The sequence below is a fragment of the Mytilus galloprovincialis genome, chromosome 4, assembly GCF_965363235.1.
Source record: "Mytilus galloprovincialis chromosome 4, xbMytGall1.hap1.1, whole genome shotgun sequence".
NCBI classification, from domain to species: Eukaryota; Metazoa; Mollusca; class Bivalvia; order Mytilida; family Mytilidae; genus Mytilus; species Mytilus galloprovincialis.
The window spans coordinates 84,633,536-84,649,381 of NC_134841.1; the positions used below are offsets into that span (position 1 = coordinate 84,633,536).

At 31.3% G+C, this 15,846-nt stretch overlaps 1 long non-coding RNA gene across 2 annotated transcripts; it reads left to right on the forward strand.

Moving 5' to 3' along the window:
- Nucleotides 1-1,655: 1,655 nt before the first annotated feature.
- On the forward strand, nucleotides 1,656-10,373 carry LOC143073199 (uncharacterized). 2 transcript variants are annotated; one of them, XR_012977427.1, is made up of 3 exons: nucleotides 1,656-1,770; nucleotides 8,260-8,350; nucleotides 9,423-10,373. It is a non-coding gene; the product is annotated as an uncharacterized LOC143073199 (long non-coding RNA). The 2 variants fall into 2 exon arrangements; XR_012977426.1 differs by lacking the exon at nucleotides 1,656-1,770 and adding an exon at nucleotides 4,782-5,055.
- The last annotated feature ends 5,473 nt before the right edge of the window (nucleotides 10,374-15,846 follow it).

The window sequence follows — 15,846 nt, forward strand, 5'->3', positions numbered from 1 at the left end:
AATTATTCAAAATTAGCATCTTTTCATCGAAATATGCTATTTCCTAGTTATTTCACGGAATGTATGAAAAAAACTGTACATGAGAATTTGAAAATTTAGTTGAGAACTCATTCAAACCAATTTTAAAAGGTAACAAAGAAACAACTGACAATGACCGAGGAAATGTAAAGAACTCCAAGAAATGAAATCAACACTGAGTCTTTATACATTCTATGCTTTCAAAACGCTTTCCAGAAGAAGAAAAAGTGGGACCAAGGGTATGCTATTTCTAAAAAATGGAAAGAATCTCAAGTTCACAGGGATTTATCAGATTTAAACATGATTCTTTGAACTTTTGGTAAATAAGTGACAAAACATTAGCAATACTCTGGACCAGTTGTTAATGGGCAATTCCTGTTTAGTATCCTAATTATTAATCTGAATATATGTTTATGGGTGCTATGAAGTTCCAAAGTACCATGGTATTTTTTATTTTGTACAGAAACAATTAATATTTGTATGTCATAAGAATACATTATAACGTCCACTTTACATCCTCTCAGTATTTTGCTTATTCAAGCAAATAATTTCTGTATTAATGAACATTCACCGAGGTATTTCAAATTGATCACAAAGAGCAAATGAAAATCATCAATGTATTTCTTCATGAGAAGTCATCTATATTTGAAACTGTAGAAAGGTACATGAAGTATAGCAAACAAAGATTGTGTTACCATATCTTTTTGCTATACTTTACATGTTACACCCCGTTGTTTTGAAATAAAAGCCTGAAAATTATATTTTAGTTGAAATAATTTCAAAGTATTTGTTGGAAATAATATCAATCAGCTCAAGTATTGCTAATTCTTCGGATTGTGCTACGACTTTTAAGGTGGTACTAAACACCTTGACCAAAATGAATTTGGCTCTTTACATTTTTCTACAATTTAAAAAAAATATTACTTAGACTCTTTGGCAAAAATAGACTTTTATTTATAAATATATGTAGGACTCAAATCTATGGCGGGTTCTCAATCTATGGCAGATTCCTAATCCATGGCAAATGTAACTTTATAAACGCTAAAAAACTCAAATATATGGCAGATTTTTGTTTTCTCCAAATCTATGGCAGATCTGGGGGAAAGAGTAACTTAGAACGTCACAATTGAATTACGCCATATTACATCTTCGCCGTCGCTAACGATGGCGAAACCCATAGATTTGAACACCATTTAAAATGTAGGTATTTCCCTGATAACAATTTGCGGGTGGTTTAAAGGAAGATGTGACCTATCATCCCGAAGAGGGACAAAATGTGCTGTACCGGTCGATGCCCGATGAATAAGGGAACCGCTATTTTCAGTACCATATATTTTTGAAAAAGGATTTTTGTTAATTACTATAGTTTCTGGTCTACGGCTGGCAAAACTTATAAAGTGAAAGATAAAATTACCAGTTACAAATGTAATTTAAATCGTCATCAAATAAAAAGATGTATCGCTGTAATAAATATTATTTGAAAATCTGAACTGTTCATTTTTATTTGTTATTTTTTTATTTTTATTTTTTTTTTTTGTAAAAAGTGTCTTTCTTGATTATTAAAGAACTTATTAGTTGGTTTAATAATTGTGTTAAACAGGTACCATGTACAAATAACGCAGCGACATTAAGGTGATTTTCCCGCAAAACCGAATAAAAAATAGTGCAGGAGTTATTTCCCCTATCTGGATCAAAATGTTTAATGGCGGGCGACTTTTGACGTTGCAGACACAGTACTAAATGTAGCAATAGGTAAGCTACGCGTATCGCATAAATGATGAACTATATCTCATATGATGTCTTTTTTCATATTATAATGTATTTTCACACCAAATAATGGAAATAATTTGAGTGAAAGCTGTATTTATCAAAAGAAAGATCGCAAGCGGAGTTTAAGCTCCGCCCACTTTTTACCTTATTTGGAAATTCAATGTAGTCGTGAAGCTTGCAGTTTGCAAGTCTGTTAATTGAAGATAATTGAAGCAGCCGTGCACTTGTCAGTTGAGATTAAAACGACCTGGTTGAAGAAACTGATGAGAACAAATGGAAAATTTATTCAATACGATCCATTGTCAGGGTAAAACATGATTTAAAAGGATAATCATGGTGTAATCAAGGATTTGTATAGTATACAAATCCTTGGTGTAATTTATCGCTTTCAGGTATTATAATCTAGAGATATACTAAAATTATGCAGACTGGCTTGTGCATGGTACGGATAGATCAGATATAACCACGTGTTGCAATATTTAATTTCAACCATGGCCAGTATCTATCATTTTTATACGAAAGACACCGAAACACAGGGGTTCTTCTTCACAGGTGTTTGTTAATGATAATCCTATGGTCCACACAAATTATGAACGTTCATCTTGTGTCAGATAATTTAGGAAAATGAAGAAATAAAATAAAGAACATGTGCATGTGCCTCTTATCGCCTTTTTAAAAATAATATGCATTAACTATTATAAAGGGCAAATACATGTATTTGAATTGCATGATGCCACAGGGGCGGATCCAGCCATTTTATAAAGGACGGGTTTCCAACCCAGGACAAAGGGGGGGTTCCCATTCAAATGCATTGATCGGCCAAAAAAAGGGGGGTTCCAACCCTTGAATCCGCCAATGTGCCATCAGTTATGTATACATTGTACTTATTTACATCATGCCATTCGTCCAAAGTAAAAAAAATATTCCTGCAGGACACATCAAATAAAAAAACTTATTTGCCGGGGCTAATCATGCTAATTATTCTTCATCAAACATGTCAAAACTACTCCAAATAAATATGACGTGTTGAAAGGCTATTATATTTTTTTTTAGTTTCGCGTCAAAGAAAAAAAAGAAAATAGCCTTTTAATTAAGGTGTCAAAGAAAAAAACTAAACTAGCATATCAAGACGTCATAATTATTTGGACTACATCAAAAACACCTTTAAATAATTATTTCAATTCATCATCCCTAACAAACATTTTTGTGTTGGTCTGTAATTGGTAATAGTCCAAATAATTAAGACGTCTGGCAAGACTATTTTTATTTTTTATCTGAGACAGCCAGTAGGAAGATTAAGGCATCCAAGAAAAAAAATTAAATAGCCTTGCCAGACATCATTATTATTTGGACTAGGTCTGTAATTTAGCAGTTCATGTTCAGATGTAATTGTAACCTCTTACAAGGCTACATGAAGCTATTTCATTTTTCGCAGGAAGGCTCAAAGCTAAAATAAAATAGCCTTGCAAGATGTCTTAATTTTTTAGACTAAGAATAGACCACTTTGCTATTATTATTGTGTGCAATATAGATAAAGACTGAGAAAGCATTGTCCACTTGAATGTTTCGTACATGTACATGTATCTACATGTAATATGGTGCTGTATCTTGTAATTATTTGGAATAGAGGGAAGAACATTTTACACCGGAGTTGAATTTCTTTAATATACATGTACATGTAAATATCATTGATTTCATCATATGTCTAATATCATTCATTATCACAAACTCTATTGTCTGACATTTTTTGTATTACATAAGTCTAAATATATCAGTGATTTTCCTAATCTTTTTCAAATGGGACCTGGAGTGCCCTGGACACTTAAATTTATGCTAATAAAAGGAACCCTGAACACGTAATCTGGAGCTCTACCACATACATGTATGATGTACACTTGATCCCCCTCTCCCAAAACAGACCAAGGGCGAACAGACCGGATAGGCCCCCCCCCCCCTTTGTCCTGGGTTAGGAACCCCCCCTTTTTAAAATGGCTGGATCCGCCCCTGAAATGGGAAATGTGTCAAAGAGACAGCAACCCAACCATAGAACAGACAATAGCAGAAGGTCAACAACTTGTTTTCGTGTTTAGACGTTTTATCTTTCTATGTTTCGTGTTTGGTACGATGTGTGCTTCATATTTCCCCTTATTTCATTATTTATTTTCCCTGTTTCCTGTCATACTCTTTAATTTCTCGTGCTTGTCAAAAAAAGTTTTATATATCTATTTAATATTTATTATGGTCCATGTACATGATGTATTGTTTTATACCTATTTTTTTTATAAATAAGTGTTCCTAGTTCACAGTCTGGTATCTGTATCATTCTGGAACTGGAAAGGGTTATTCCGTATCCAGCATGATTTTAACTCTCTCTCTTTTCTTGGCGATGTGGGTAGCAGTTAACTTGTTATTTTATATTGAGAACAAAATATTAGAACAAAAGCTATATTATTTGTGTTTATTTGTGTCCTTTGAATTTAAAAGTCTCCAACGGATACAAAACAGAACTTGTGTGGTTATACATTGTGAGGACCTTCAAATTACTATAAATAGATAACAATCTTTGAAATCAGATGCAATTCAAGAAGGTTTAAAAGTGACAGCAAAGTCTTTATGTCCATTAAAAATGACTGCAGTCAGCTTGTTATTTTCTGTGAAACAATGTACCGGTAATTGTTTCTGCTTTTTTTCCCTAGGCTAGTGTTTCCATGTTTTATAAACACAAAGTCCAAATAATATTATTATTAATTTCTTAAAAGGCTTTGTTGAGATTAACCATTTGTTAACTGGAATGCCTTCCTCATGTTCCCATCTATGAGTCATATTAGTCTAATGTTATTGCATGTATTTCTTCTTTCAATTTTTTTGCTGCAATTCCTTTCTAATAATGGATTTTGCCATTCATAGTATGAAAGGTATTATTACATGTATAAGGCAAACACAATATATGTCTGTTTAAGGTTACATACATACATGTACAAAAAATAGGGTAGGTAGGTCGGTATTTCCATTTTATTTTATTTTTTCATTTTAATTTTTTGGCATGATTTTAGAGTCATGCGGTTTTATCTTGTCATGGGCCGAGTTCACCTGTATTTTTAAAGATTGAATTATTTCCCTTTGTTATTGGTTGGAAAAAATGGTGGCGAAGTGTTTAATTCATCACACGAGTTGCGAAATTTCCTTAAAACAGCTGCCATAGTTATGATTGTGAACATTAGGATGTATCAGGCAATTGACTTATATTATTGGCAACGCTACAAAAATGTAAATGCACTTTTGACTCTAGTTCAGTTTATTTTTCACTTTACGACGGAAATAAAATGACTATTTAAAGGGTTGGTGCTCAAAAATAGGGTAGGTCAGGTAACCGTAAACAGACATATATTTTTTTGGCCTTAGGAAAGACTAAAATAAGCAATAATCTGAGGCTTATTAATATGTAGTTTGCTCATCACGACTGCCTACTTTTAACATATTATTTTTATATATATATATAATAATTATTATCAGTATTAAAATTGAATAGTCACTGCATTTATTTTCCCTCTAAAAAATAGATTACATGTATGACATCAAAACTGAACTGCGTCCCTGTTCAGTGTTGGTTGGAATTAAATCCATTACTCAAAGCTAAATCCCCAGTAAACAGAATCAAGCTATAATGGTATTTGTAAAATTTTCTTTGTGAAACCACATGACCAAGAGGCAGAAAAAAGCCCCACTTGTAATAAAGCTGTGTATTCTGTTACAACAGACAACTGTGTGCAAGCATGAAAGTATGCAAATCCAGGGTTCTCACTAAGGCGAGTCCATGAGTCCTGGACTCATCAAAATCTGTCTGGACTCACCATTTTCAAAACTGGTGAGTCCACAGATGCATCAAGATTGAAATATTTTGTATAAATTGAACACAGTTAAACACAAATGTCATCATTTTATAGCAAAAGTTTAAAAGTGATCTGAATTTAATGTCATTTCATTGCTCTGTTAAGCCATGGAGACTAAAATATTACATTATATTGCAATAAAATATTATCTTCTTGCTGTTAGACTCATCATGGACAAAAATGATGAGTCCCTGGACTCGCCTTCAAAAATACTTAGCGAGAACCCTGCAAATCATCATTTTTTAAACTAAACAGCTGTTTAGAAACGGTCAAACCGATAGATGAGAGGGGAGGGTCTCATATTCTTATTGCTGTGAATGTAAGTCTACCTCAATCTACTGATGATACAAAAAATAACAACACATACATGTACAAGTGTTTTTCATGACACTTAGCTGATATTGTAACAAAGGCTCCCTTATGCTCATGATTTTTATTTATTTTAGATTTACTTATTCTAGTTATCAGGATTTTATCTTTTTACATACCAAAACTTTTAATCTTTAAAAAAGTGCGGGTACAATTGCAAATGTATACGGTTTCTATTTCTATCTATACATCTTTAAAACAGCCAGATTTTTGGATAGAGAGTCCGGGGCGTATCCAGCCATTTTAAAAGGGGGGGGTTCCAACTGTATGTCCCCATTCAAATACATTGATCGGCCAAAAAAACGGGGGGTTCCAACCCCCGGAACAGACCCCCCCCCCCTTGGATTCGCCAATGAGAGTTGTCTCATTGGCACTCATATATTTTGTACCACATCTTCCTATACATCTATATCTAGACAGACTGACTATATTAAAGTCAGTCTGTCTGTCTGTTCCATGAATTTTTTTTCGTCCATCTTTCTCAGGAAAATAACAAGGATTTCTAAAATTTGCTTTCAGGGTTTATAAATGTATGAATCAGCAATACCTTGTGATGCTTTTTCATATTCATCATTCAACAACTTCCTGTGTACCTTAAAATTCTTTAAGTTTATGAGGGTATCATAAGCGATCAGTAGCTCACAGATTCACTTGTTTGTTTCAGATTATTTTATATATTTTTTGTTGGGGGAGGGAGCTGACTATTTTGAGCAGTGCTCTCAGCACTTCTATTTAATCATAATAGTAACATTAAGACGAGCAAACAAACATTAGCAACATGCGTATACGTATCATGGGTTTATTTAATTTGCATTATTTATTGCACATTACTTGTGTGGCAAAAGTAATTTCTTTATTTTAAAAAATATATGATTCATTATCATGATGATTATACACAGATAGCCATACATGTTACATGTATACACAGGTTCATACTATTTTTGTATATATAGCTCTGTAACAGTTTCAGTACTTCATTTGTTTGTACTTATACATCTTTGAATTTAAATGTTTGGCTTTGATGAGTGTTCCTGATGAAAGTAAATCCAGAAAAGCACTTTGGACGCATGAAATTATTAAACGTGTTGTTATCAATTTTTGTCGAGCCTTCGACTTTAGTCGAAAAAGCGAGACTAAGCGATCCTACATTCCCTCGTCGTCGGCGTCGTCGTCGTCGGCGGCGTCCACAAATATTCACTCTGTGGTTAAAGTTTTTGAAATTTTAATAACTTTCTTAAACTATACTGAATTTCTACCAAACTTGGACAGAAGCTTGTTTATGATCATAAGAAAGTATCCAGAAGTAAATTTTGTAAAAATAAAATTCCATTTTTTCCGTATTTTACTTATAAATGGACTTAGTTTTTCTGCGAGGAAACATTACATTCACTCTGTGGTTAAAGTTTTTAAAATTTTAATAACTTTCATAAACTATCCTTGATTTGTACCAAACTTGGACAGAAGCTTGTTTATGATCATAAGAAAGTATCCAGAAGTAAATTTTGTAAAAATAAAATTCCATTTTTTCCGTATTTTACTTATAAATGGACTTAGTTTTTCTGCGAGGAAACATTACATTCACTCTGTGGTTAAAGTTTTTAAAATTTTAATAACTTTCCTAAACTATCCTTGATTTGTACCAAACTTGGACAGAAGCTTGTTTATGATCATAAGATAGTATCAAGAAGAAAATTTTGTAAAAATAAATTTCCACTTTTCCGTATTTTACTTATAAATGGACTTAGTTTTTTTGCCAGAAACAAAACATTCACTCTGTGGTTTAAGTTTTTAAAATTTTTATAGTGTTCATAAACTATCCCGGATTTCTACCAAACTTAGACAAAAGCTTGTTTCTGATCATAAGATATTATTCAGAAGTAAATTTTGTAAAAAAAAAATTAACTTTTTCCGTATTTTACTTATAAATGGACTTAGTTTTTCTTCCAGTTAACATTACATACAGTCTGCAGTTAAAGTTTATAAAACATTTATTAGATTCATAAACTATCCTGGATTTTTTACCAAACTCGGAAGCTTCTTTCAATCAAAAGACAGTACAGAGAGGGAAATTTTTATTGATGTTTTTCCTCATTTTTGTTGAGTCTGCGATTAAGAGCAAAAGTAGGCGAGACACTGGGTTCCGTGGAACCCTTACGAATTTTTCATGCTTCTTATTTTAAAACTAAAGTATATTATAATCTTTTTCTTTTAGGTCGCCTGAGAATTACAGGACTGAGTATGCCATTCAAGCTTTGGTGAAATGTAAAGTAATGGTTTGAATTTGGAATCTTTATTATAGACAGGTAAATTGTTTATCCTGCAATTATCTAACTATTGTACAATGAGACGACTCTCCTCAAGAGTCCAGTGAAACAGAAATTAAAAACTATAGGTCACCATTTAGGCATTATGGCCTTCAACAATGAGAAAAACACATAAAAGGCCCAAAATCATAAATGTTAATAAACATGTTGAAGGAGAAAACTAATGGCCTAATTTATGTGGGAAAAAAATGAATGAACAAACAAACAAACAACAAGTGCTTAATTACAGACACATACATACAGAATGTGGCGGGGTTTAAGTTGATTGTTTAATAACGGTTAAATATGTTAGCAAGCCAGGCTTTTCTTCCTGTTCTTATAATACATGAACGTGCAAATAAATTACTGTTTTCTTACATCGTGAGAAGATTGTATGATGTAAATTTAGAACTTTATACATGTTAAATGGCAATGATTTTAAAAGGCAACTTTAAATACAAAATGTATCTCATTTTTATAAGAACTGACATTCTGAAATCTATACATCATGTACATGCATGACAAATAAGTAACTACAAGAATGTAGATATTTTCTGAAATAGCAATTATTAATATCACAATTTTCCATTCTTCAAGAATTGCAATACAATAATGTACCCAATATAAATCATGATAATTTCTTAATTAAAAATGAAGTGTCTGTACCAGCAATAATATTTATAAACACAGACATGACAGATACACCTATAATAATATACTGAACTTGCTAGCTAAAATTTCTTGTGGATTACTGATATTGATCATGTTGATATTGAAGTATTCCTGTCATTGTTCACATTTGGAAAAGGAGATATAAATACATAAATTTAAATATTTATTACATAGTGCGCTTTTTTAAAATGTGTGTGGAAAATTTAATTTTTGTTCAAATGTTGAATGAAGACATTTATATACTACAGGTAAAAAAGGATGGGAATTATTTTGTTAGCATTTTAATTGTACCTTTTTGAAGAAGTATGTTTGCACAAACTTTTGATTACTTTTTTCATTTTGAAAATTTCATTTGATATATACATTGTACATGTATTATATTTGGATTTTTATATTTCAGGGATAAAGACCTTAAACCTGCAGGCAGACACCACTTAAAAGTTACTTATTATATAACTCATCATGGCCATTATCATGATTATGGAAGATCTGATTAAAATTTGTTTAGAAAGCTACCAAATATGTCCGTGAAAAATAGAAAAAAGACAGCAATTCTACATAATGTACCGTACTAAGCAGAAGCATTGAATGTTTTAAGACCAAATGAATTGGAATTTAGTGTTTTGATGCTGAAAAAACAAGGAATATTATTTTTCATCATTATTGAAGTTGATTTTATTACCTCAGTTAAAATGAATTCCAAATATACATGATATCAGCAGTTCGGAGATTTGTGAATATTCTTAGAATAGGAGCTTCAAAAAGGATTTCAGTTAAAAAATTGTATTTCATGGATGTAAAAAATGTAATTTGTTGTCTCTTTCATGAAATATATGAAAAAATCTGCAATATCTAACCAAGACGAGTGAGAGATCTACAAATAGACATGTTATTCAGTTGAATTGTAAACATGGTAAAGAGGAATTTTGAAATATTCATATATAAGACTTACATGAGTGTTTTGTTATTTTTATGGCGATTACAGGCAATTCAATATAAATATTAATCATACCAGTAAACCTACAGATATGTACATTTTCATGAGATATGTACATGTATGCATGCAATTCACTGATGCACCACTAATGGAGTTGCATGTACATGTAATAATAAAAGTAAGAATATGACATATGATTGCCAATGAAATAACTCTCCATCAGGGAACAAATTGTCCTATACATGTACATTTATGTATTGGCCACCAGAGAACAAGAAAATCATATTTTGTCATTATTTATATTTCAATCTCATTTCATAACACACAAACTACAGGTTTACAAAAGGTTCAAAAGCATAATAAAGTGTTTTGATTGCAGTTGTTGGTCATATTGATGTTGACCTTCAATACTGAGCAAGACCTCTGTACAAGACTACAAGTGTAACAGCCACACAATGTTTGAACAAAAAAAAAATGGGTATTTTTCTTAGTTTGCATTTATATCATGTAGCTGCTATTTTGTACATATGTACATTTACATACATGTTCATGCGTATCTAACTTTTCTACAGGTACATGTACAAAAATGTATACTTGGGAAATCAGAATTATATTATATTTGTCCAGTCCCCTATATCATGATTCATTCATTTGATTACCACATTACAATGTATACATGTATGGCAATGAGAGCATTCCCAACACACAGACAGAAATTACTTTCTTCTTATTTTAAATTTACATGTATCATATTTATGTACATAGTACAGACTGTACAGCTAGAATTTGATACAAAAATAAGATGATGTGGTATAATAAATAAATTGCCAATGAAGTTTTGATTAACAATTACAATTAAGTTGTGTTACTTTTGTGATTGGGTCAGGTAAAGATAGGTTATATATACTGGTACATAGAATTTCTTTTATTCTGACAGAAAAGTTGACTCCAATCTCAGCAATGAAAACACGATTGATCATGTTGATTGTGCTGAATGTCACGTAAGCACTTGCAGCTATTTCTTGGCTGTCCATTTGTATTGGTGGCCACTTTGTACAGTAGGCAGGATTTTAATACGAAATGAGCGACATAAAAAAATAAGTCACTATTTCCAACGTCATGGTAAAAATGTATACTTTTAAAACTTTTGAAAATGTTGAATAAGTAAAATTTTGCCCTAAATAGCAATGAATGGGTTGAAAAGGAAAATTCTGTCCAAGGAAATACAGAAAATACAGGAAATAACAAGGGACATAAAAAAAAAGCAAACCATACAAAATTAACTAGCCTGACAACTGTTGAAAAATCAAACATTTAGAGGCAAAAAAAAATCACCCTGCGTATGCCCCCCCATGAAAATAAATTCAAAAAGACCTCCAAATCATGATTAACAAATTGATACCCATCACTTGATTAACAGCAGATATTCAACAAGTAAAATTTGTATATTTTTATGCAGGTAGGTTATTTTATTTAAATTTTAAAATTGCCAATGACACCGATCAAACAAAAAAATAATGAATTCTGAGTTCTTTATGAAAATGCAACTGTTTTCAGTAAAATGTTAATGGTTTACAATACACAAACACTAGAAGAGACATAGTAGGGGAATCTATGAATTTATATTATGAACATACACTTGTGAAATCGGACCTATAATACAAGCACACCAGATGGCGAATTTGAAATAAAAAAAGGGGGAGGGCTGTGTGCCCCAACACTAATCGACGTTTGGAGTGCTACACATGAACATAATAATGACCTGAATATTTCTGAATTTGTTTCCTTCAAATGATAAAGCAAGCAATAAGAGCATATTTGTTTATTCGCTCAATTATATTATTACATAAAACGCCGGTGAAAACAAAATATACACATAGTTTTTCCGTCAGCCGATCCGAGTATTACAGGGTCTTTCAAACGCTTTTTTCTTGCATTTCATGGCGATTATGTTACTACACGTTAAATTAATTGAAAAGTGCAGGTACAAGAGCTATACCAACCCACTACATTCTGATATTGGTAGAAAGGCCACATTTCATATTTTTCAAAAAGTGCTGCTACAAGTTATATAGCGTTCGTGTAAAGGAAATTTTACAACCCGAAGTGCCAAAAAGTCAATAAATCGATAAAATTCTCAATGTTTTATTGTTTTTTATTTACAAAACATCTAATAAAAAACTAGTAGCAGCACTTTTCAAGTAAAACAATGTATGCCGATTACAGGGAGACTAAAATCAGGGTGATCCGATATCATCTTCAACCTGCACTTTTGACTTTTTTGGAAAATGTCGTTACTTTCAGTTTGAAGTCACGTGACACTAGTGTATTTATATTTTTCTAAAAATAAAAGTTTGGAATGTAAATCAGAATAGACCCTTTTCCATCCGTTTACTCCTTTGACGTGTATTTTGACTTTTAGACAGAGAAAAATATCTCTGAGTTCAATATGATGTTTCTTGTGTATAAAAATTGGAAATTTCTTGAAATGCCCTTAACATCGCTGCGAAATTTATGTTTGCAGAGAACATCATTTTAATCCTGAAGTCTGTATTAAGGTATATGAATTAATCATCTAGAATTTTTTGGGGGGTTGAACATTATGATATGTTTATTTCACAATTGTTTATAGACATGCTCCCGTATATTTCCACTTACTTAAGACAATCATTGGTCGAAAATGAACTGCATTGTTTTCCATTAGCACAAAATTTACCATAGATTTGGAAACAAAATAAATCCGCCATAGATTAGGAAATTACAAAACTTGCCAAAGATTAGGTTGTAAAAAATCTGCCAAAGATTTGAGATTGCATGACGTCACATTTACCATAGATTAAGAATCTGCCATAGATTTGGAACCCACCATAGATTTGAGTCCCACATATATATACCACACACTGTATCGGAAATATTTAATTGCATATATAGCAGTCGGACAAACACCAATTTTGATCAGTATAATATTTTCTTAACAATAATACGTGATTAAAACGTTCAGCTGATTTTACAGAGTTATTTCCTTGTAGAACTATTTACCACCTTAAGATCCTAATTGTTATGCTTTGTACGGACTGTATGGATAGATCAACATACTAGTACATTTATTCTGCACTGAAAAATCTCGCGATTTATAATAGTGCAAATACAGATAAAGGCAATTTTATTTCAATACTGATAAATTATGTATTTATGTTTATGTATATATATAAACGAATTATATATATGAAAAGATACATAGATAAATCAGATATATTATGCTAGAGGCATCTAAGCTTTGAAATACCTTATTAAAAAGATGTTAAAAAATCACCATAAGTCAAAATATGCGCATTAAAGTTTTATTGCTTTAATTACAATTAATACTTCAGACAAATCTTACCAGTAGGTCTACGTGTACACAGAAATCTTATTTTTCATCTTAAACAAACAAAACAGCATCATGATGACCCATGGCCTTTGGATGTAGGTATAATATACATTCACTGATATCTAACGGAATCTATTTAACCGGAAGAAATACCATTTAAAAGGATGGTATATAGGAGTTCATATGGGTGGGATGTTTTGCATAGTTAAAGCTGCAAAATTTAAATTGTTGTTGGGTATGGATTAGAAAAAAGTTTCCAGCCCTCAAGTGATATGTCTGACAAAATACAAAAATATAAATGATTGATATCTGACAGAATTGTGCCTTGCAAGTTTCTGGATAGAATAATACTTTTTGAAATTTAAGTTCAAGAGACAAACATATGACATTATCATACCTTTTCTTCTAGAGATAAAAACATCAATATTAAAATATGCAAATCTAAGCTTAAGTTATAGCTTAAAGACAAACAAAAAAACCAAGTGATCTCAATTCTTTGTCGACATCTTCTCAAGTTGCAACATAAAGAACTAATTTGTTATCGGGATAACCGTAAAGCAAGATAAGACTATAGTGTCTATGTTGTGTTAATTTTTTTTTTTTCTGATTTCCCTAATAGACAGCTGGGTGATTAGCTTTCAAGTATTATGCGACATTCATGTATGATGAACAAAAGTAAAAAAAGATGCAAACTTTACCCTTTGCTGTTTCAAATTAGTCTAACAAATATACATAAAATATTCCATTAGGTTATAAGACCTATATAACTGTCAAAACGGGTGTTTTTTTTTTTTTTTAAATTGAACATTTTAAATGTCAAGGAAGGAATCTGACAAGTTATCCACTCGTTTGATGTGTTTGAGCTTTTGATTTTGCCATTTGATTGGGGACTTTCCTTTTTCTTCGGAGTTTTTTTTGTGATTTCATTTTTAACAACATAGTAGTAGTATATGATAATTAAGTAGTAATTTTTTATTTGAATTCGAGTATTTTTTATAATTTTACAAGATACTTGCAAATGTGTTGCCCATCTGTTTTATGGTGTTAAAGATTGGAATTGTGAAAATTGGTGTATTAAAGGGTAGAAAATCGGATAGTTAACATTTCATTGCGTTAACGATAATAGATATCGTAGAGTAAATTGCAATCAACAGATTCAAGGCTAAAAGAACTGTATATCACATTAAAATATTACAATTGTTATTTTTGAATTTTCCTTTAATTGATCGGCTTTGTGTTAATTTGACGTCAAGATTAGTATTTAATAGACAATCATGCAACATGAGCCTTGTGGAATGTAAACTGAAAAATACAAAATTATTGATAATTGTGTTTTAATCATTTGTGATGATATAGTATGCGTTTGTTGGATATAAGGGATGATATATAGTCCCTACTATATTTAATTATTATATATCCTGTTATAATTACAAATATATCAAATAGGTTTCAATGATACATATTTATCTTGACGTTATTTTCTGAATGCATACTTATATCCAAAAGAAGACTTAGTGTTTACAATCATTGGAAATGTTAAATTAAGTGTGTGTAATGGATTCATTATGTTTTCCGATGCATCAGAAAAATCATCATTACCTCTCTGTTGATTAGTACTGTATAACATTTTTATAAATATTTTTTAACAGATATTTAGTCAACAATATAGGTGCATAAAAGGTAGTAATTCTTAATGGGTTAAACGAAACACTAAAAACTGGATCCATTCACTTCCATGGATTGAGGAAAATTCTATATCATTGACCTCATGGTTTTGGAAAGTTCTGAATATAAACCTATAGGTTCTCCTATGCCAACGAAATTTTCCACCATAAGAGATTTTGAAAAAGTATATGACTCCGACTTAGTCCCGAATACAAATAAGACGGGGATCGTTTTGACAATAAATCTTATTGAGATCTTGACGTACTGGTTATGTTTGTTTCTTAATTTTTCTATTTATTTATTATTGATTAAGTATAAAAGAAAAAACAAACAAAAACAAGGGATCGACTGACGATATCGTCTGTGTTGTTTTATTTATTGATCAAGTCTTGGTAATTACTTTTTGATAAAGCATATAAATATGAGCCGATGTGGTATACAATTGATTGCCAATTCAGACAACCATTCACCAAAAATGAAAGTTCAAATGAAGTAGATGTTAACTAATCGTTGGCAAAAATGAAATCACAATCACAAAAAAAGTGGAAGATTCAAAAGGAAAGTCCCTAATCAACTGTCAAAATCAAAAGCTCAAACACTAAAAACGAATGGATAACAACTGTCATATGCCTGATTTGGTATAAGCATTTTCTTCAACCGTTCACCAGTAGATTGGTTTTGTCTTTCCATGTATTTCGTTGTTTGCCATGGAATTGATATTTTTTTTCTTTCTGTCGTTTGACTTATGATATTTCATTGTCCCGTTAGTATCGTCTTCTGCCACTTTTTTATATTGTCGTCTTAAACATTCCTTTGAAATCAATGCATCTCTCGTAGCCTATAGAGTGTTAT